At 45.8% G+C, this 24,098-nt stretch overlaps 1 protein-coding gene and 1 pseudogene across 1 annotated transcript in view; both read right to left on the bottom strand.

Annotated features, from left to right (window-relative positions):
* Positions 1 to 24,098, bottom strand: part of hs3st3l (heparan sulfate (glucosamine) 3-O-sulfotransferase 3-like) — a 176,028-nt gene that overhangs the window by 9,167 nt on the left and 142,763 nt on the right. The window lies entirely within an intron of this gene.
* LOC144502179 (U2 spliceosomal RNA) lies at positions 14,610 to 14,789 on the bottom strand (annotated as a pseudogene).

Below are 24,098 nucleotides of genomic sequence, written 5' to 3'. Positions count from 1 at the left end.
GCATCCAGCCCAAGGACCAATTTCCATTGATCTTCAGGTCTGTCAGTTCAGGCTTGCACGAGCTGCAGAGCGCCAAGTCTGGGTCCAAGCTCATTTCTATCCCCCGAGTTCTAATCTACAGCACTTCCACCCACACACAACATATGGTTGGAATAAGTTAAAGAAGACACAGCCAATATTTTTATTAACCAGATGCTCAGTGTAGTATGTCTGAGGAATATTAACGCCAACCTACGAGCAATGGAAACTTATCAATGTCGAATCAATCTCCTACTTAAATGGAAGCAATTATGCAAATGCCCAAGGTCTGAGTCAGATAGATGTCAATCTAGGGTGGGGAGTGAAGCGTAGCGAACACATCTCACCCCTCGGTTTGCCTTTAGTTGTGTTCAAAGTGCCTTTGCACAAGAAGTCAATTGATTCCCTTCCCGGATCGTGAATTCACATGATTTTCTCTCCCTCAGTGACGATATGTTGCGGTTCCTTAGCCCTCTTCATTATTCAGCAATCTGTTATACCCTCCTTTGAACCCTCTCCACTGCCTCGAGCACTTTTCATGTGTACAGATTACAGAGCCTGATCACAGAGCGAACGAGGAGGTCCCTGTTTTAAAAAAAAAATCGCCACCCGGGCTGTTCCAACTGCACCGCGCACAGATGCAAAATGACCCTCAGTTCAAAGGTCAAGATCTTATTTCACGGTCGACACCCTCACATCCTCTGTACAACAGGCCTGTCTGAAACATTGAATGTGGGCCTTGCACAGTGCAGTGCAAAAACAGCAGAGATACAAAGGGAGACATAGGTTTTATTCTTTTTCCCTTGGAAGGTTGTTTTTGCAGGCCACAATATAATAATGTTGGCAGGGAGAAAAACCAGTTTGGAGGGAGCCAGGCTAGAAGGGGGTAGATGGTGAGCAAAGTGGACACAGAACGGGCAGCACGGTGGCACAGTAGCTAGCACTGCTGCCTCACAGCGCCAGGGACCCGGGTTCAATTCCTGTCTTGGGTCACTGTCTGTGTGGAGTTTGCATATTCTCCCCATGTCTGTGTGGGTTTCCACCGGGTGCTCCGGTTTCCTTCCACAGTCCGAAAGACGTGAAGGTTAGGTGCGTTGGCCATGTTAAATTCTCCCTCAGTATACCCGAAGAGGCACCGGAGTGTGGCGACTAGGGGATTTTCACAGTAACTTCATTGCAGCGTTAATATAAGCCCACTTGCGACACTAATAAATAAACTTAAACTTCAATGCCAATCCTAAGTCTGCCTACACACATCAATCTAGGCACACAAGCAGCAAGGCTGACACATTTTAAATGGAGTCCACAGGCAGGGGAAGGCAGAGATACACATCCATGAAATTTCCCTGCCTGCCCAACTTATTGGGAAGAGTAGCGGGAGAAAGAATGGGAACAGGGATTCAAATCACGGAAATAATTGAGACAAGCATCACTGGACCATCCTCCTGGAACTCCCTACCTAACTGCACCGTGGATGTACCTTCAGCACATGGACTGCAGCGATTCAAGAAGGCAGCTCAGCACCACCTTCTCAAGGGCAATTAGGAATGGGCAATAAAAGCTGGCCTAGCCAGCGAACCCACATCTGTGAATGAATAAATCTAAACACTAACTGGAATTGCGGTCCTTGACATTTTCTCAAGTACATTTTAAAAGCTCTGTCGGTAGCCCAGTAAGTTATATAAATAAATATATGTTTAGCGGTGCCACAATATGACAGTGCTTGGGGATTTACACTAAAGGTCAGACTTGGGAGTTTAGTAGTAAAATTGAAACAGCTGTTATCATCACACTGAAGCAGCAACTGTGTGTGTGTGTGAGGCTGTGAATGCAAAGTTATTCAAACATTAGAACCTTGACTTTGAGCTTCTGCTTCGAACCTTCCCCAGCGAAGGCTTTTAATTTCCAGCCTTTTCGAAATTGATTGGTTGAAGGAAAGGATGTTTTGTGCCAGTAACTGTACGCGTGTGCCCTCCTCCATGGGCTGGCTGGAACAGCCACCCTCACACCTGTTGTCAGGTATGGGCACTGGAGAGAATGTTAAGGGCGCCGGGAAACTGAGGTGTCCCGAGGTCACTTAGCACAAGAATTGGAGTCATAGGCCGGAATTTTAGGGCGGCACGGTAGCACAATGGTTAGCACTGCTGCTTCACAGCTCCAGGGACCTGGGTTCGATTCCCGACTTGGGTCACTGTCTGTGTGGAGTTTGCACATTCTGTTCGTGTCTGCGTGGGTTTCCTCCGGGTGCTCCGGTTTCCTCCCACAGTCCAAAGATGTGCGGGTGAGGTTGATTGACCATGCTAAAATTGCCCCTTAGTGTCCTGGGATGCGGGGATTAGCGGGTAAAATATGTAGGGATATGGGGGTAGGGCCTGGGTGGGATTGTGGTCGGTGCAGACTCGATGGGCCGAATGGCCTCTTTCTGCACTGTAGGGTTTCTATGATTTCTATGATTTACCGGAATAGGGCAGGCGAGGCTCGCAGAACAGAATTCTCCAGCCTCAGGCACAATCTTACGAGTCTCGGGCGGGTGTGCCGGTAAAATTCCAGCCATGGCCTAGGTTTGTCCGGAATGTGGAGTAGGGGCAAGATGTCCTGTGGAGTATGATGCCTTACGCAGTGTTCAACTCTGTGTCTTAATTCACACTTGACGGGGAAAGGATTAATCCAGTGGTAGGTGTCATGTGCGGCCCGTCTGGATTCTGAGAGACATTTTGCTGACTGTTGCCTACGCGCAGAGTTGCCGCATTCGTAGAATCATAGAATCCCTACAGTGCAGAAGGAGGCCATTCAGCCATTGAGCCTGCACCGACAACAATCCCACCCAGGCCCTATCCCTGTAACCCTGCGTATTTACCCTCCCAATCCCCCTGACACACAGGGGCAATTTACCATGGCCAATCAACCTAACTCACACATCTTTGGACTGTGGGAGGGAACTGGAGCACCCGGAGGAAACCCACGCAGACACGGGGAGAATGTGCAAACTCCACACAGGTCCAGAAGGAAAATGCTTCAGGGTAGCAACAGGTCAAGTTAAGTTGATCTTGCTTTCTGTGTGACGGAGGCTTTGAGGGGAACTGAAGTATTGAAAATTACAGCAGCATTGATCCTGACAAAGCAGAGAATCAGGAGGAATCCCACGCAGACACGGGGAGAACGTGCAAACTCCACACAGTCACCCAAGGCCGGAATTGAACTCAGGTCCCTGGTGCTGTGAGGCATCAATGATTATCAATGTATTCAAGAGGCGGCCAGATATAGCACTTGGGGCGAATGGGATCAAAGGTTCTGGGGAGAAAGCAGGATTAGGGCTATTGAGTTGGGCGATCAGCCATGATCGTAATGAATGGCAGAACAGGTTGAAAGGACCAAATGGCTTCCTCCTGCCCCCATCTTCAATGTCTCTCTGTTTCTATCACTGTGTCACCGTGCCACCTCTGATATCCATCTGCAGTTTTTTTCCCCCTACTGGTATTTCTGAAATGATACGCCCGTAAAGCAAGGGCATGTGAAGTGAGGAGTGTGCTAACTGCACACGGCATTGACTCAGAGATCCATGCATTCCCTCTGCGTCCATTCAAAGTGTAAATGTTTCTTTTGTTTTTGCCACTTTAATCTAATGATAGTTCTATTGATACATAAATGATTAAGCACTTTCCATAACTCGTTATGAACTATTCGGCATGCATTAAATGTATTCAACCTTATTCATGGGATCATGGTCAGTGAACATGTTTGATTTCAACCTTGCGGTCCACTGAGATGAAGGAGGGCCACTCATGTGGCCCATTCACTAGCCCAGGTTGCCCATCACAGGGTTAATGTCACTCTCATTGTGAAGGGTTAATGTCATTTACTGAGGCCCAAGTGCAAAGGGTTAACGCCACTTAGAGAATCCAGTGGCAAGGCAGAAAAAAAATCAATTTCCTGTAACATTGGCATAACAGAATATTTGTCAGATGAAAGGGAGGTTTGTGGTCAGGGAATGTTCATTCTGATGTTACTCTTGATGCTCTTTTTATAATGCAGCCTTTTAGCCTTCAGTGAGCAGCCTCTTATCTCTCCACAGGCTTGACAGGGGTACTCTCACTGATTGACTCCATTGTAATTATCAATAGACTCCCAATTAGTCATGCACTCAAATGCCATGGAATGAAGTGGCCCTGTTTTTAAAAAGTCTGAAAGAGCTTTAATGACCACACAAGCATTTTCCTTGCCTGTGGGAGAGTACATTCACATGAATTTTTGATCTGGGTATAATTTCGGTCATGGCAAGGATGCACTTAGAATGTGAAAACACTAGCTGGCAATATTTAGCCTTTGAAAGGGCTGTGGGAGCAGTGTGCAGAGTTCCTCTAATTTGTTTGCTAAGGCAGCCACAGATTCATTTGATTTGCTCGAAAATGCCTCGGGTTAAAGAAAGAAAAGAAATTACTGCCTCACCAAATAATGCCATAGCTCAATTAATATTTAAAGAGTATCTCTTTATGATATTGCTAACCTATTTTGCTATTCATAAAACTTCCTCCATAAGCAACTTATAACAGCATATTTCCTCTCATGTAATTAAGACCGTACACCACATAAAAATGCCTGCAACAGTTAGATTGACGAAGGTTTTGCAGTGCATCAGTCATAGCTCAGTTTTCACACTTCATCACGAGCATTTTGTAGCTTATGCAGCGGCTATGACAGCTGCAACTGTGATCTTATCCTCCAATGCTCCATTGCAAGGACAGAAATAAGTGCAAAGATGTGCAGGTTAGATGGATTGGCCATGCTAAATTGCCCCCTAGTGTCAGCTAGGGTAAATACATAGGGTTATGGAGATAGGGCCTGGGTAGGATTGTGTTCGGTGCAGACTTGATGGGTCGAATGGCCTCCTTCTGCACTGGATGATTCTATGAATCTGTGATTTACTCTGCCTTATCGCATTAACAACTTTCAATTATATAAGACCTTCAATGTGGTGAAACATCCCATTATAAAACAGCATTGCCAGACAAAAGTTGCCACCGAGCCACAGAAGGTAGGACAGCACGGTGGCACAGTGGTTAGCACTGCTGCCTCACAGTGCCAGGGACCCGGGTTCAATTCCAGCCTTGAGTGACAGTCTGTGCGGAGTTTACACATTGTCCCGTGCCTATGTGGGTTTCCTCCAGGTGCTCCAGTTTCCTCCCACAGTCCAAAGGTGCGCAGGTTAGGTGGAATGGCCATGCTAAATTGCCCTTGGTGTCTAAAGATATGTAGGTTAGATGGATTAGCCACGGGAAATGTATGGGGCTACGGGACCGGGCAGGCCAGGTTAAGTCACTTTGTCAGAAAATCGGTGCAGACTTATAGAACTTACAGAAACCTAGGACCTCGAACCAGGGGTAGGCCATTCAGCCCTTCAAGCCTGCTGGGATTCAATAATGGCTGATCTGGTTGTGGTCTCAACTCACACTTTGCTATCTGGCCCCCTGCACCCCCCCATAACCATTGATCCCTTGTCTATCAAAAATCTGTCTATCTCTGCTTGAATGAATTCAATGACCCAGCCTCCATTGCTTTCTGGAGAAGGGAATTTCACTCACTAATGTCGTTTTGCAAGGAAAAAATTATCTTCATCTCTGTCTTAAATGGTGGGCCTTTTATTCTTAAACTGTGTGACCCGGTTCTAGTGTCTGCTGCAAGTTGCAGCATCCTCCAGTGTCCACCCTATCAAATCCCCTCAGGATCTTATATGTTTCTTATAAGCCCCTTATCCCAGGCATGAGTCATCTTGATCTGATACATGGGAACGGAGAAAATAGGAGCAGGAGAGAAGGCCTTTGAGCCTGCTTTGCCATTCTTAATGATCATGGCTGATCATCCAACTCAATAACCGGTTCCAGCTTGCCCTCCCACCCCCAAAATTCTTTGATCCCTTTAGCTCCAAGAGCTATATCTAACGACCTTCTTGCAAACATATAATGTTTTGGCCTCAACTGTTTTTTGTGGTAGTGAATTTTACAGGTTTATCACTCTCTGGGTGAAGAAATTTCTCTTCAACTCAGCCTAAATGTTTATGCTGTATCCTTAGACTGTGACCCCTGATTCTGGACTCCTCCATCATCAGAAACACTCTTCCTGTATCTACCGTGTCTAGTCTTGTTCAAATTTTATAGGTTTCTATGAGATCCCACCCCCCCAATTCTTCTAAACTCCAGCAAATATAATCCTAACTGAGACAATCTCTCCTCATACATCAGTCCCGCCATCCCAGGAATCAGTCTGGTAAACTCTTGCTGCATTCCTCCATAGCAAAAACACCCCTCCTAAGATAAGGAGACCAAAACTGCACACGATATTCCAGGTGTGGCCTCACCAAGGCCCTGTGTAATTGCAGTAAGACATCCCTGCTCCTGTACTTGACTCCTCTCGCTATGAAGGCTAACCTACCATTTGCTTTCTTCAACATCTGCTGCATCTGCATGCTTACCTTCAGAGACTGGTGTATGAGGACACCCAGGTCTCGTTGCACATTGCCCTCTCTCCACCTGTAGCCATTCAGATAACAATTTGCCTTCTTATTTTTGCTATCAAAGTGCATAACCTCTCATTTATCCACATTATAATGTATCTGCCATGCATTTGCCCACTCACTCAGCTTGTCCACGTCACATTGAAACATCTCTGCCTCCTTCTCACAGCTCACCCTCCCACCCAGCTTTATGAAATGTTGGATGGAATTTAATCTAGGCTGTCACGGGGGGAAACATGATGGCAGGTTCTCATGGGAGGCTGGGTGTCCTTCTGCCAGTGGGGAGGGGGGCGGTGGGGGGGTGGGGGGGGGGGGGGGGGGGGGGGATATCTCCCGCGATTAGCTTGGGGGGGGGGGAAATGCTGATGTCCACAATTCATCCATTTTCAGCAGGATATCAATTCAGCTCATTAATAAGTCCACTGGAATTTAATGGTGGCTCAGGGACAAAACAGGAGTCACGTGGCTCCCCCATGCCTCTGAAAGGCAAACTCCCTCATGTTTGCCTGTGGCCTTATTTTTAGCTACCATTGGGGGAGTTGATGGAACCTTTATTCATAGGCACTCAGTATCTGATTGAGGGTCTCGCCATTGGAAAGGGGGGTGGGGGGGGTGGGGGTTAAGACCCTGACAGCCATGCCTCCAGCAACCCACTCCTGGTAAGCCCCACCCCCATCCCACCCCACTCACCTGTATCCAGGGATCCATCATGGATCTCTGATGAGGCACTTCAAGCATTACTGACGGCAGTCACCACCCTTGGTGGTGCTGCAGGCAGCAGAGAACTGCCCGCCTCTGATTCGCTGGCAGTTCTCTGGAGGTGAGGTCCTCAATCCTAGTGGAAGGCCCAAGGCTGGACATTTAAGTGCCTAACAGACACTTGAAAATGAGATCCAATGACTTACGCTGGATAAGGTCATCAAGTGATATGGAGCAAAGGTACAGATAGGCCTTAATCTCATTGAATAACGGAGGAGGCTCAAGGTGGAAAATGGTCTACAGCTATTTCTATGCTGCTAAAGTACAACCATGGTGGCTGAAGGCATAGCCAGTAATGGAGAAGGAGGGCGCATGAGGGGCTGGAGTCAGTGAAACGAAGATTGTGGAGGAGGTTATAGGGAAACTGGTATTAATAGCAAATAAACTCTTAACTCATTCACTTGAGTCTCTGTCCAACATTTAAACGGTTATGTTCACCAATTTATTTTGAAATGGTTATTACCTCATTGAAATACAACTGAAGAACAGGAGCTGTTTATATTATACTGAAATGTTTGGGGAGTTCTGTTAACTTACTGTTAGCAACACAGCCACACTGAATTCACATGGGTTTATAGAAGTTCTGCTCTGTTGCAACTGGCAATAACTTTAATGCTGAGTTTTCTAAGACCACTGGAGGGTTAGATTCAGCTTCTCCTTCCACGCAAAGTCAACACTTTAATTATATGCAAATGAGAATGAGGTGCCCGAGAGAACTGAATACATTAATCGATGAAAATGCGCAAGTCCAACCTTCTGGAAGTACAATCTTTCTTCCTTCAGTTTTCTTTCAGTGCTTGGCAGAATCCCCATCATACAATCCAGCGTTTTTAATTATGGAACAAAAATATTCACTCATTTGTCGAACTCCTTCACTCTGCCCAGATTGCGTCAGGTTTTACTCAGTCTAGTTGGGCCAAGGAAGATTAACAATGGACATAATGACTTCCGGATTTGATTCCAGTTCTGGGCAATTGGCCCAGACCTTTCACTGTTACATTAGGGATGGAATTTGGCCTTATGCATCCTCTGTACATGTCATACTGAGGAGTGGGCCAGGGGAGTTGGGTCTCTCCATGTTTGTTGAGGGAGTTTTTGGAAGTAGAGAGAGCAGGAGAAAATGACAACATCTTGAATTTATATCATGCATTTAGCATAACAAAATCATAGAAGCCTTACAGTGCAGAAGGAGGCCATTCGGCCCATCAAGCCTGCATTGACAACAGTCAGCGCCCTATCCCCATAACCTCACCTATTTATCCTGTTAGTCCCCTATCACTAAGGGGCATTTTAGCATGGCCAATCCATCTAACCTGCACATCTTTGGACAATGGGAGAAAACTGGAGCACCCGGAGGAAACCCATGCAGACACGTGAATGTGCAAACTCCACACAGACAATGATCCAAGGCTGGTATCGAACCCAGGTCCCCAGTGCAGTGAGGCAGCAGTGCTAACCCACTGTGTCACCGTGCCGCCCTGTCCCAAATTACTTTACAAGAAGCACAACCTAACAACAAACCCAATACTGGGGCAAATGGCCAAAGGAGGTTTTAAGAGTGTCTTAAAGGATGAAAGAGAGGTAGAAAAAAGGGAAGGGCTCAGGGAGGGAGTTCCAGCACTTAGGTCCCAAACAGCTGAAGCCACAGACCCAATGGTGGACTCATTACCATCAGCAATGCACAGAAGGCCAAAATTAGACGAATGCTAATATGGGTTCAAGAGATTACAAAGATAGGGAGGGGTGAAGTCAATGGCAGGATTTGAAAGCCCTTTGATGTGATGGAAGACTGTGCAATGAGAATTCCTGAGCACTGGAACTTAATGGTTAAAGGATAAGGGTAAAGACAACCACAAAACCCTGGAAATATGTATCAAATCCCTGGATCAATAAACGTCGAAAATAACATGTTGGTTTGAAAGAAATATCAACCATTTCAATATGGAGGCTGTTTTAAATTCCTCTATAGAATTCTATGGCCCTAATTTTTGACAGTCGAACAGCTGAACATTAGGCTTCAACCTAGGTTAGTGCTTAACATCTTAATAGTTTGTGTACAGAACACATTGAGCAGGATTTTGAGCAAGACCGGAAATTCCCGTCCGAGGTCAACAGAGATTTCTGTTGTTGGACCCTCGCCCGCTCCGATTCTGAGGCGGGCGAGGAGGTAGAGCTCCGGTGACTGTATCACAGTGAACCTACTTCCATTCTTCATGGCATCAGAGAACTAGGAATGGAGGGGGATGTGACCCAAGCTGATGCTGAACTCCATACTTATACTGGAGATTCAGTCCCAGAATGATTTAACTGTAATTTATTTAATCTTTTCAGAGTTGGATCACTTTCCATCAAAGTAACTATTTTGACGTCTACACCATTGACAGGACAAACTCAAAATTGACTTATAAATTGACTATTGAATTTTCCTCCTCTTCTCCTTTTAAGCTTAGTAAGAAGTCTCACAACACCAGGTCAAAGTCCAACAGATTTATTTGGAATCACGAGCTTTCGCAGCGCTGTTCCTTCATCAAGTGAGTCTGACTCACCTGATGTTGGACTTTAACCTGATGTTGGACTTTAACCTAGTGTTGGACTTTAACCTAGTGTTGGACTTTAACCTAGTGTTGGACTTTAACCTAGTGTTGTAAGACTTCTTACTGTGTCCACCCAAGTCCAATGCCGGCATCTCCACCTAATGCCTCTTAAGCTTAAGTACTGTTGTACACACTTTCCATCTTTGCAGCATCAGGATTGGATTGGAATAAATATTCAGAACCCGCTATCCCCAATCATCTCATGGTCTAACTCAGGCACTTGCAACTGGGGTGCTCCTTACAATTCAGCGTTCCTCTTCTCCTAATATCAGGATTTAAGCCCCAAGCCAGGCATCACTTCTTCTTCATAGAATCCCTACAGTGCAGAAGGAGGCCATTTGGCCCATCGAGCCTGCACCGACAACAATCCCACCCAGCCCCTATCCCCGTAACCCTGTGTATTTACCCTGTTAGTCCCCCGACACTAAGGGGAAATTTAGTATGGCCAATCCAACTAACCCGCACATCTTTAGACTGTGCAAGGAAACCGGAGTACCTGGAGGAAAACCACACAGACATGGGGAGAACATGCAGACTCCATACAGGCAGTCACCCAAGGCTGGAATTGAACCCGGGTCCCCGGTGCTGTGAGGCAGCAATGCTAACCACTGTGCCACCGTGCTGCCCCTAAAACAACACACCTCGATCGTCAGTCATAACTTCTAAGCTTCCCATCAGGGACTTGAACCTGGGCAACTCCACTTGATTTACTTCACCTTCTTCCCTACCCTACTCTATCCCCGCGAATTCTTGAGATGAGCCTTGATTATTCGTCTATCAAAAATGAAATCCAGAGAGTTAGTTAAATTGTGTTCCTGAGAGGGTCCCACGCACCCAAAGAGAGACTTCATCGCAAATTATTCAATGCACAAACAGACAGTCGTAAATCGATTAGCGGTGAAATAGTTTCCGATTAGTGTAGAGCATCCTAATTACAGTCCCCAGAGGGTGGGGACTTGGGCAGACTCCAATGTAAGGAGGAAAAGCAAGGAGACCCACACTATGAAATCTCCAAGAGTTAAATATTCACAATAACAGACATGTTTATTAATCCTTCACCACTGAAAACAATGGGAGGTTTGAGTTCATTAATTACTTTCCCACAGGCCTGTAAGTTTTAATTGGTTATTAAGTACTCTTGAGAAAACTGTTTAATAATCTGTTCTAGTGATCTATTCCACTGAAAACAGTAATTAGTGTTTAATTAGGGAGGTGTGTGGCGGGCATCATACTGTGAAATGAATGGGAGTTTAGCACACTCAAGATAACCTATTGAGGCTTAAGAGGGATTTGATTTACACCCTCCCACTTCCTATAGACCTGAATATAACCTTCAAATTCCCTGTTATTAAGTACCACCATGTTCCAGCAACGTAACAGGCTGTGTGCAGTCAGCGTTAAGCTCCTGTAACTGGCCGCCCATGTCCAACTTCGGTTTATGCTTGGTTAGTTACTTTGCATTGCATCTGTAAGTCAGTGTCATCAGTTAGTCTACTCATCTTACAGTCCACAAAAATCCAAATGTATGACCACAAGAAGGGTTGTGAATGAAGCCCAGCCCATCACGCAACCCAGCCTCCCATCCATTGACTCCGTCTATACTTCCCACTTCCTTGGAAAAGCAGCCAACATAATCAAAGACCCCACGCACCCTGGACATTCTCTCTTCCACCTTCTTCCATCAGGAAAAGATACAAAAGTTTGAGAATACATACCAACCGACTCAAGAACAGCTTCTTCCTTGCTGCCATCAGACTTTTAAATGGACCTACCATATATTAAGCTGATCTTTCTCTACATCCTATTTGTGACTGCAACACTATTCTGCACCCTCTCCTTTCCTTCTCCCCAATGTACAGTATATGAACGGTATGTTTTGTCTATATAGTGCACAAGAAACAATACTTTTCACTGTATCCCAATTCCTGTGACAATAATAAACTAAATCAGATGGGACATTCCATGTTTTTTTTAAATTCATTCGTGGGACATGGGAGTCACTGGCTGGTCAGCATTTATTGCCCATCCCTAGTTGCCCTTGGAGAGCAATTGAGAGTCAACCGCATTGCTGTGGCTCAGGAATCACATGTAGGCCAGACCTGGTAAGGACAGCAGATTTCCTTCCCTAAAGGACATAGTGCACCAGGTGGATTTTTTCCGACAATTGACAATGGTTTCATGGTCATCAGTAGATCCTTAATTTCAGGTATATTTTATTGAATTTAAATTCCATCATCTGCGATGACAGGATTCGAACCTGGGTCCCCAGAACATTAGCTGAGTTTCTGAATTAATAGCCGAGTGATAATACCACTAGGCCATCGCCTCCCCAGAATTGGAATGTTGGAGATCCCACAATGTTACTTGCAGCTAAGAAGCAAAGGGTTTGGAATGCTGCATTGAAACACCTTCTCCCATATGAAACCCCTTTTCGTCCAGGTGGCACTGTGTCTGGGAGATTAATGTGTTCTATAAGCGATTAATGGCTACTTATTTAGCTGCTTGCAGATGTAGTCTGGACCTTCGGCTGTCGCCACTCTGAGTAAGTTATTCTTGGTCAATTGTTAAAATGCTTAAAGACTGGAAGGTTGCATCTTCTTGCTTCCAGTTAATCGATTTTCTCTCACTCCCTTATCCTCTCCTTATGGACTCTTTGATCTTGACTATTCCGTGAAGGGACCCAGCAAGCCACTCAGTCGTATCACACTACTCTGGCTCAACAAGATGGCTTACCGTCATCTTCTCAGGGAAAACGGGGATGGGCAATAAGTGGAACCTGGCTGGTGGTTACCCACCCACATCCTGGTAACGAATAAATAAAAAACTGCGATGGGACCATGTGAAGTGGGCATCAGGTCCGAGCCCAATGCTTTCCATATCCTGAGGGAGCTCTGAACGCCGCAGTTTGATAGGCTGAACCTACCACCAAAAATGTAACTGAGCCACAATAAAGGGATGACGATGATATCAAACTATTTGGAATAAACACAAACTAAATTCATTCTGCGGAGTAGCAGGCTTCAGCAGAACGAATTTGAGACCTAATCCCAACCAACTGAGGCTATTGTACCCCATTATTTTAACTATCATAACCTGCATAGCCTCTTGCAGCTGTAACTGCTATTCCGTACTGAACAAACTCCCCTCACACTTGCCAAACGAACATCTCCCCTTCCGAGTGTCTGAGAGTAGAGCCTGTTCAATTAATAATCTGTAGCAGCCCATTCCAAAGGGTCATCATGAATGACTCCTTGCTTGTAAAGGGTCAGATTCCTATCAGGAGAACAAGCTAATGAAAGCCTAGAATGGACTGACAGTGTAAAGAATGATGTCGAACTCCTTCGGGGCACATCCTAGCCATTGCCTACAAATTGGATGCACCTACAAGAGGGAGAACCTAAACATTTCTTGCACTCATGGGCTGGCCTAATTCAGTTTAATTTTCTTTTATCCTTAGTCCTGAATCAGAGCCGATTTTTAAAAAAGAATAAAAACATCTCAAATGTCTTCATGCAGATGACATGGCTGCCATTTTACATCAGCATGTACCATCCAGGAGAGGAATGGCCACTTCATGCATTTCTGATGCCTTTGGAGAAGAAAATAATGTTTGCCAGACCGTCAAACCTCTTTGTTCCTTTTCCAGTGGAGACGTGGAATCTTTGAAAAGAAAGACTTCCATTTTTCATGAGCACCATACATCACCAAGCATTTGTACAGCCAACAAAGTATTTTTCTTTGACAGAAAGTGATGGAAATTCTCAGCAGGTCTGACATCTGTGGAGAGCGAATAGAACTAACAAAGAACAAAGAACAAAGAACAATACAGCACAGGAACAGGCCTTTCGGCCCTCCAAGCCCGCGCCGCTCCCCGGTCCAGGATTGAATCCTGAATCCAGGATCCCCGCCCAATTTTCCAGCCTATCTACATACCAATATCCTATCCACCGAGCTGTCCCTCACAGCTACGATGCTTTGTTCATTACAACCTATTAACTTACCCCCACCCCCCCATTCCAGACCATGTGATCTCCAGGGAGAGGCGAAAACCCAGAGTGAAAAACCCCAGGGCCAATATGGGGAAAAAAAATCTGGGAAATTCCTCTCCGACCCCCTGAGGCGATCGAAACGAGTCCAGGAGATCACAATGGCCCCGATCGGAAAATGCTTCCCAACGCTAGTCATTTCCACTTCCACGAACACCATATGAATTCCCTGCCCCCGAGACAGGTTCCCAACTATCCGCAGTCTCACTCTGTACTGGCACCAGCAAGATGATCGTAGAATGAAGCCTTGAAACGAGAAACCAGGAACAATTAGCCCGCGCCGCTCCCTGGTCCAAACTAGACCACTCTTTTGTATCCCTCCATTCCCACTCCGTTCATATAGCTGTCGAGTAAGCTCTAAAGGGTCATCCAGACTCGAAACGTTGGCTCTATTCTCTCTCCACAGAAGCTGTGAGGCTTGCTGAGATCTTCCAGCATTTTCTGTTTCTGTTTCAGATTCCAGCTTCCACAATAATTTGCCTTTACTTTTCTTTGAAGTGTATTTACTGTTGCAATTTAGGAAAGGTGGCAACCAATTTGCATTCCGCGAACTCCCACAAACAGCAATAATGACCACATAATCTGTTTTGTTGTGATGTAGATTGAGGAATAAATGTTGGCCGGAACTCCTGGGATAATCCTCCACTCCTCGAAATAATGTCATGGGATTTTTAATATCTTTTTTAAACATGCACTCTTTTTTAGTTACAAAGCCAATGCACAGAGTGGATAGGGCAAGCCCAAATCCATTGCCTTGCTCCAAAATTCAATTCAATTCATGGTCCCCAGACAAGGACATACCAAAGCCAAGCTGACAAGAACAAGATTTCAGGCTTGATCTTAGCCAAAAGGCTGAGAAGTGATTTTCAATATCCACCCAAAAGGCAAATGGGGCCCCAGTATAATGTCTGAAAGATGACACCTCTGACAGTGGAGTACTTCCTCAGTACTGCACCAGAGTTTCAGCCTTGGTGCCTCAAGCCTGGAGTTGCACTTAAACCACATTAAATCCAATTGGACCCATTAGAACAAGCAAACAGGATCTAGGTCTGTTTCTCATGTGAACATCGGGATCACTGGCAACACAGCACTCCTTAGTATAACACTGAGTGTCTAGGGGGTGCATTGGGCAGCATGGTGGCACAGTGGTTAGCACTGCTGCCTCACAACGCCAGGGACCCGGGTTCAATTCCGGCCTCGGGTCACTGTCTGTGTGGAGTTTGCACATTCTCCCCGTGTCTGCGTGGGTTTCCTCCGGATGCTCCGGTTTCCTCCCACAGTCCAAAGATGTGCTGATTAGGTTGATTGGCCGTGATAAATTGACCCTAGTGTCAGGGGGATTAGCAGGGTAAATGTGCAGGGTTACGGGAATAGGGCCTGGGTGGGATTGTGGTCAGTACAGACTCGATGGGCCGAATGGCCTCCTTCTGTACTGTAGGGATTCTATGATTGGAATTACGAGGAATATCAGGACTCATACGGCAGACCCGAAGAGATTGGTGTCACTCAGGGATAGGCTGTAATCGCTGAGCAACGTATATTATACAGCTAGTTCTAAATCCACACTCCCCTCCCCCCCGCCCAACCCCTTGCATTTCTGAGCGATTTGGTTTGCTAACTCAATATTTCATCTGAACGAGATTTTCCAACCATCCAATTCTCATGGTTTTAACAGTGAGTAAACATAGTATTTGGTGGGTGCTGTGGGCCAGTGAAAGATTTGATCCAGATTCTGTTAGAGATAGCTGAGCTCAGCCACTCTGAATGGTTTCCCTGGGTAAAGATGGTGAAACCAACCAGAGCTGGTGCTTCAAAATGTTTTACAGTTTAAAGTGTATTTATTTGTGTCACAAGTTACAATGAAAATCCCCTAGTCGCCATTCTCCAGCGCCTGTTTGGGTACACTGAGGGAAGCACGGTGGCACAGTGGTTAGCACTGCTGCCTCACAGTGCCAGGGACCCGGGTTGGATTCACAGTTTGAGTCACCCTCTGTGCAGAGTCTGCATGTTCTTCCTGTGTCTGCGTGGGTTTCCTCCGGGTGCTCCAGTTTCCTCCCACAGTCTGAAAGACGTGCTGGTTAGGTGCAAACAGGTATCAGACTGTGGCGACTAGGAGAATTTCACAGTCACTTCATTGCAGTGTGTGGTGGACTTCAGTAGTGCCTTTGTCCTATATGGACCACCGTTGTGTGTTTGTCATGCCTGGACACATCCCCTGCCGGTTCGGTTCCTCCCCTCATCACCTAGTATAAAGGTGGCTGTCTCCTCCCCCTTGTTCAGTTCAGGTTGGTTATCTGTTGGGATGTGCTCCTGATTCTGATATGAATAAAAGCCTACAGTTGTATTGGCACACAAGTAGTCTTTCGCCTGATTGATAGCGCATCACAGTGTTAATGTAAGCTTATTTGTGACTAATAAACAAACTTTAACTTTACTTTTTCTGAGGGAGAATTTAGCATGGCCAATGCACCTAACCAGCACGTCTTTCAGACTGTGGGAGGAAACCGGAGCACCCGGAGGAAACCCATGCAGACACAGAGAGAATGTGCAGACCCCACACAGACAGTGACCCAAGTTGGGAATCCAGCCCGGGTCCCCGGCACTGTTCATGCTGATTGGGCAGTCTAGGGGGTGCATTGCACCCACCTATCTGTAACACCACCCCATCCATGACTTCAAGCTTTTGCAGAACAACTTAATCCTCCCCTGACTTCCAATGTAATTTGTAGCTTCCAACAGAACAAAATGAAACACTTTATTGGCAGTAAAGCAATTTGGGACATCTAAATGTTGAGAGAGGCATTATATAACTGTTTGTTATTTTTTTCCCTTTGCTTAGCAGACTTTCAAGGCACGATCGGTTCTGAGATGTATTTATTCCAATGTGTTATTAACACAGCATCAAAACCATAAGCCTCTGCCTTCAGGGCATGTGATGCCAGGTCAAAGGAGAGCCTCATACACACAGTCTACAGGAACCTGCTTCGATGTATATCTGAGTATGTCAGAGGCAGCTACCCACCTACCTGATACGCTAGACTAATCAACATGAGCTCCTCAATCACGCAGAGAGCTTGGTCCTGCCTTCAGATTCCTCTGACACACCGGACAGTCAGCGTACATCCAGCTTACAGCATGGCAGTACAAGAGACATGCACGAGTCCCGTAGAGCCAGATGTGAGCCAATTGCCGGCTCCCAACCAGCGTGGGCAGTCGATGATGATTTGCGGAGCGCCGTGGCTGTCCTTCAGTGACACATTAGCACAGGACAAGGCTCTTGAGCATCCTAACGTTCACATAAATAAGTGTCCGGGAGGCAGATGTCTGACTTGGCGTGACATTAATCACGGTGGGCTGGTGACATACAAGAGGAAGACAAATGATCGAAAAGGGCTTTCTTTTCATCTCAAGACGGGCAAGGGCAGCACTGGTATCTAATCTGCATTCCTCAGTCCTACAGAGAAGGCCAGGCCTAATGAATGCTTCAGAAGCAATGAGCGCACCTGCTCTCTCAGCTGCCGCAGGACCCGCCTGTGCCTCCTTCTCTTGGGCCTGCTGCTCATTAAGTACCATTGAAGGTTTCTGTCACTGCACCTGCGCGTCTCCATGACCCCCGTGCTGGCACCTCACCCGCAGATTTAGTCACATTCTTCCCAGGCCTCAGACATCGCTAGAAAACTACCCACAGGGGACCTTGTTCTTACACAAAATTATCTCTGGTGGCATCTCCAACTCCTGACCCACAGCCTTTGTTGTGTTATTCTGCCCATGACTCCTTGAGTTGAGGGAGAAACTACTGAGTGGTGCAGCTACCTCACAGCCCTGACTCCAGCAGCACTGTTTTACTGTGTGTGAGATGGAAGTAAAAAAAAGAGAAAAAGAAGAATTCACTTGCATTGATATATGTGGCCCCTCACACAAACTCAGGCCATCCCAAAGTGTTTTACAGCCAATGTATTTGATCTTTTTGACGTGGTCACTGTTGTAATCAAGGAGACGTTAGTATGATAGTGACACATCTCAGGAGGTTCTATTGGTCCAAGTGCAGGTCAGTGGGACTAGGCATAAAATGGTTCGGCACAGACAAGAAGGGCCAAAAGGCCTGTTTCTGAGCTGTAATTTTCTATGGTTCTATGATTCTATGGAGGTGGGATTACCGCAGCCTTCTGAATGACTGCACTAAAATAGGAGGGACATCCTTAGTGTCCCAAGATGTGTAGGTTGGGGGATTAGCGGGGTAAATACTTTTCACTGTATACTAATACATGTCTCAATAATAAATCAAATCAAATCAATTTATGTGGAGTTGCGGGGATAGAATCGTAGAATCCTACAGTGCAGAAAGAGGCCATTCGGCCTATCGAGTCTGCACCGACCACAATCCCACCCAGGCCCTATCACCATAACCACACGCATTTACACTAGCTAGTCCCCTTGGCACTAAGGGGCAATTTAGCACAGCCAATCAACCTAACCCGCATATCTTTGGACCGTGGAAGGAAACCGGAACACCTAAAGGAAACCCACGCAGACACAGAGAGAATGTGTAAACTCCACACAGACAGTGACCCAAGCTGAGAATCGAGCCCGGGTCCCTGGCGCTGTGAGGCAGCAGTGCTAACCACTATGCCATCGTACTGCCCCGCAGATGCTGTGTCGGAGAGTCCATACAGACGCAATGGGGCGAATGGTCTCATTCTGCATTGTAATGATTCTATGGATCTACAACTGTCGGGAAGGAAATCTGCCATCCTTACCTGGCCTGGTTTACAAGTGACTCCAGAGCCACAGCAATGTGGTTGACTCTCAACTACCCTCCAAGGGCAACTAGGGATGGGCAATAAATGCTGGCCAGCCAGCAATGCCCATGTCCTATGAATGAATAAGGTAAGTGCAGGGGAAGTCTCACAGCAGGAAGGGGTGGTTAGAACTCTCTTCCAAGACAGCAGTGCAGGAAGGGTGACTGATTATTTTTAAAGCGGAAATAGATAGATTCCTGACTATCAAGGAAGTCGAAGGTTATAGCGGGTAGGTGGAATGTGGAGCTAAGTCCACATCAACCATAATCTCATGGAATGGAGGAGTAGGCTTGAGGGGCCAAATGGCCTATTCCTGCTCCTAACTCTCATGATTCTACATTCTAATGAGAGAAGGATGAGGGGGTTTAATGGAGAGGTTGGAGGGAGCGTGCACCTAAAGCAGCCAGACCTTGGAAGGAGGACCTAATGTGGAAATGGAGCACTTGAAAGAGCATCCCTCCACCCCTCACTCTTTTCCTGAGGTCCAAGCAGGGTGACATGTTGGATTCCTCCATCCCCCTGCAGCCTCTGAACTCCCCCCAGTGGTCTCAAACTTCAGGCCGAGCAGGAAGTGGCCCTGAATTACCCTCAGGCCCTCAAATGGGGCAAAGGAGAGTTCTGGACCACTCCTGCACCCCCCCCCCCCCAATAAAATTGCAGAGAGGTTGGGAATAGGTGGGAGGTCAACCCACATCAGCCTTTAAGCCTTCTGCCTCATCTCATTGATTTTTGTGGACCTTATCCCATTTTTAACAGTGAGCTGCTCACCCCACCCCCACCCTTCCCCAAACACTGAGTAAATAAAATGGGGGGAGGGGATTTTCTGCTCCCATTTTCAGTGCGGGGGAAGAAGGGGGGTTGGAAATGGCACATGGGATGGAGAATCCCACGGGAGTCCCAAAACAAAGTCAGCATGAATTTACGAAGGGAAACTGTGTTTGATGACTACTGGAATTATCTGAAGTTGTAACGAGTAGAGTTGACCAGGGAGAACTGGTGGATGTGGTTTATTTAGACTTTCAGAATGCTTTCAGCAAGGTCTCACACAGCTGCTTACAATGTGAAGTTAAAGCACTTGGGTTTGGGGGGGTAGTGTCTTAAGCTGGATCGAAAATTAGTTAGCAGACAGGAAGCAAAGAATTGGCATAAATGGGTCTTTTTCCGATTGGCAGGCAGTGGCTAATGCGGTACTGCAAGGATCTGTGCCAGGACCCCAACTATTCACATTATATATTAATGGTTTGGACAAAGGAACTAAATGTATTATCTCCAAATTTGCAGATGATACAAAGTTGGGTGGGAGGGTGAGCTATGAGGAGGATGTAGAGATGCTTCAGTGTGATTTGGACAGGCTGAGCAAGGTGAGGTTCTACGGTTGGGGCGGTGGTGGAGATCTGTGAGGGAATTTCCAGAGGCTGGAGTGGGCGGGGGAGGGGGATAGTTGGGGAGTTTCGTGTGGGAGGGTTTCACCTGGGTACCCCAGTCATCTAAAAGCCCAAGTTGCCAGTGGGGCGGGGTTTACCAAAGTGTCTACAGTTATGGCAGGAAAAGCCGGTGGCACAGCCGGCAATCTGCCCTCTGCTCTTCCTGCCTCAACTGACACTTTGCCAAAAAATAGCAAAATTTCACCCAAAGTCTGTAGCCAGAAACATTTGTTTCTATAAATTCACTGTGACCTGAAGATGTCCCAAAGCATTTTTAAGCCAGATGTATTTCTGAAATGTCGTCACTTGTTACAACGTAGGAAATGCAGCAACAAGTGCACAGCAAGATTCCATAAACAGCAATGTGATAATGACCAGGCAGAGATTATTGAGCATTAGAAGAATCTTAGAATCCCTATAGTGCAGAAGGATGCCATTCGGCCCATCGGGTCTACCCTGACCACAGTTCCACTCAGGCCCTATTCCCATAACACCATGTATTTACCCTGCTAACCCCCCGACACTCGAATCAATTTAGCATGGCCAATCAACCTAATGCAGGAAACCGGAGGAAACCCACGCAGACACGGGAAGAACATGCAAACTTCGCACAGTGACCCGAGGCCGGAATTGAACCCAGATCCACGGCGCTGTGAAGCAGCAGTGCTAACCACTGTGCCACTATGCCGCCCGTGTATTATCAAATAGAAAATCAAATGTTGTGCTTCTTTGTTCCCGTACTGTGGGGCAGATACCACAGCAGTCTCGGCATTTGCACAAGAGCTTCTGTTGGGTTCACCTTCACGGGTAAAGACAGACAGCTTGCCTAGAATACAGGTGTTGCTCACTAGAATGCAGCCTGTTGATGGCTTAAGCCCCATTATAGAGATCGAGTCTCTTCCAAATTAACTCTGTTCCCCAGAGAAACATTGTAATCCAGTCTGACATTTCTGTGCATCAGTGAAATCACAGCACCAAGCAAAACAAAATAACCATTTCATTCTTTCACAGAACACTGCCTATTCCCTGTTCAAATTATATTAAGATGTAGCTTGCAATGTAATGGGGTCAAGGGCAGCAATTATTTCATATGTAGCATGAAAATAACTAGAGTGAGGGGAAATAGATGCAAGATTAAATGTAAGACATTTAGGATTGCGAGAAGGAGAAACAATTTTGGGTAAAAGGGCAGTGTAATGATGCACAGTCACAGACTTCGTCAGCAACACAAAGGGTAGTTATTAAGAAGGAAAAACTATACAGAGGCTATCAACCCCCTCGGCTGTCCCAGTCCCTACATGTCTTCTAGATGTCTTCAGACTGAAAGAGGACTCCACCCCCTGGGGGTGATTGCTCAGTCTTGATTCCAATTGGTCCCTCAAATCTGGTGACACTCTTCTGCTCTTAAAGGGACAATCACACATCCCTCCCCCCCCCTTCCCTTAATCTTCAATAACCAAATTACTTAAACTCTGACTAAACATTATATACACGAGTTGGACAATTATAAATTGAGTCTTTGAGGGGGTTTTCTGTTTCTTGTAGAGTGGTGTAATACTCCAGTCGGAGATACTTCCACAGGATCGACATTATCAGGAACTGCAATAACGGGTACCTCTTCTGGCACAGGCAGTTCATTACAACTTGCCTCCATGGAGACATTGGTTATGTCTATAACAGATCGATCAGGTACTTCGGTGCTATAGGTTCAAAAACATTTCTTGATGGCAACACTGACTGCTGGAGCGTCTCTCTACTCCTCCAGTGAGCCACATGTTTACGAACAATCCATCCCCCCTGGGTACAACAGGAGTCTGGTCAGAGAGAAAATAATTCCAGGGATCTAACTTGATCCGCTACTGAAGTTTCATATTATGACACCATGTCATATAATGTATTTAATCTGGGGTTTTTATTGTTGCAGTGATGATGACTCATTGATGAGATCTTGAGACTTGTGTGTCTAAACATAAACACTTTCATTGGTAGGTTTTAACTACGTACAATTCCAAATATGGTCTTGCATGGAACTCTTCCATGCGGGCTTATTGTTACCGAGTTTTGTCCTACACTATTCTGTGACCATGTGACTCAATACTCTCTGGATGGTGCCATTCTCCAGTCCCACATTGACCCTTTCTCTGCCAAGCACCTTACATTATCATGTATACAGGTGCATATCATCACAATACAACAAAGTCTGATGTCTTGACAGTTCTTTCAGAATCTGGAACTGTCATGTTTGAAGGAATGGTCATGTTACTCTGTTTCTGGTATTTGGGTCGTATGGTAAAGTTTCTTCTCTTTCCAGCATTTCAATTCAGCATCCTTTTCATTGCCCATTTTATCATACTGGTTCATGTGCTTTTCCATTCACGTGACAATTTTAGCAATCTTATTCTGGCATGTAATCCCAGTTTCGTTCTCTGTCTGAATTGTCGATTCTGCTGTCAATTTCAATGCTTTTAGTTAATTTCTCATCACCCAGCTTCCCCTCTTCAAGCTCTTATTCTCCTGGTTCAAGTCTTCACTGGACATGTTCTTATTCTCTTGCTGCTCTTTCACAGAGTTCAGGTATTCTCCATTGTCTCATTAATTTCTTCTGAACTTCATTTTGTAAATTTTTTTGCAACTTTGGTTTAAGCTTGCTGTCAGTCATTTCATTTTGTTGTTTTAATGTCTTCTCTCGAGCTTTAATTCTTTTTGCTGATTCCTCTTTATGTTTAATAGTCCCAGGTTTCTTTTGAAGTCTTTAATGTCTGCGCTTCTTCAAAGGGAAATCTATCATGTTCTTACTGGACATTTACATTTCACACATGAGTCTTCATTCCTACTTGTCTTAACTTCAGCCAAACTCTTACTGGCTTCACTGTTGGTCGGGTCTGTCTCTGACGAAATGTTGGCTTGTTTCCAATCTGCAATTCTCTCGTTGTCCTTCATTTGGTCATTTAGTGTCCTTTGTTGCCCTCCTGGGGGTATTTTGTTACCCTTCTTCTGGAATCCTCCATTGCCCTCCTTCTGGGGTCTTTTGTTGTCTCTACTTTGAGGTCTTCGTTGCTTATGGATCTTTTTTGAGAGTCCCTCTACCTGGGGTTTTCTCCAATTTTCCTGTCCTTTTTCCTCTGTTTCTTCTTGTGGTTGCTGCTTTAAATGCATTGCCACATTTAATGCGTTACCTCTTTAAGACTGCCAACTTTTTTCTCAACGATCAGCTGCTGGTTCTATGTTTTTCCCACGCTTTTGAAGTCTTGGAACAAATCCTGGCTGCTTCTTTTTTAAACTTTTAAAACTTCTCTTCGCCTGGTAGAAAGCCTTTCTAGCAACCCCTGCAGCTTTGCCCCTTTCCTTTGCCTGCGTAGTGAGTCCATTCTCCCTCCTCTCCCTTGTGTTTCCCTTTCCCACGTCCGTTTCAATGGGACATCCAGCATGTTCCATTCAGGGCCCTTTTAAAAAACTTTTACATTTTTTTTAAAACAGGGGACCTTTGGGGACCTCTCCCCAAAACTTTGGAACCTCACTGCCTGCAGTCCCTCAGTGCAGGGATCACTACCCGAATCCTTCCGCAGACTCCGCGCCGACTGGGAGCCTGGCAATCTCAGCTTCTTCTTAAGAACTCGCCGAATCTCCTTGGGGCATGTTTCCCCTTTCATTTTAAAAACACTGCTTTCTGTGCTCTGAAAAAAAAACTTTTGCAATGCTTCATCTTTTTTTGAATTTCAGTTCCACTTTTCCTTAAAATGCAAAGTCACAAAGGTTACTTTCTCTTCATTTTTCCCTATATATTTCTAAACCATTGACTCTGCCAGCCCATTCAGACTCATTCCATGTCCACCCCTCCGAGTCTGGCAATATCTCAACATCTCACTGGATCTTTTCGCCCAAGGGCAGGCATTCGGTGAGTATCTTTTTCTTTCAGATTTGGATTAAAAGAGGATAGTCACACATGTCAG

Source organism: Mustelus asterias, chromosome 12, assembly GCF_964213995.1.
Source record: "Mustelus asterias chromosome 12, sMusAst1.hap1.1, whole genome shotgun sequence".
Classification (NCBI taxonomy): domain Eukaryota; kingdom Metazoa; phylum Chordata; class Chondrichthyes; order Carcharhiniformes; family Triakidae; genus Mustelus; species Mustelus asterias.
This window is presented reverse-complemented; position numbering and strand designations above follow the sequence as displayed.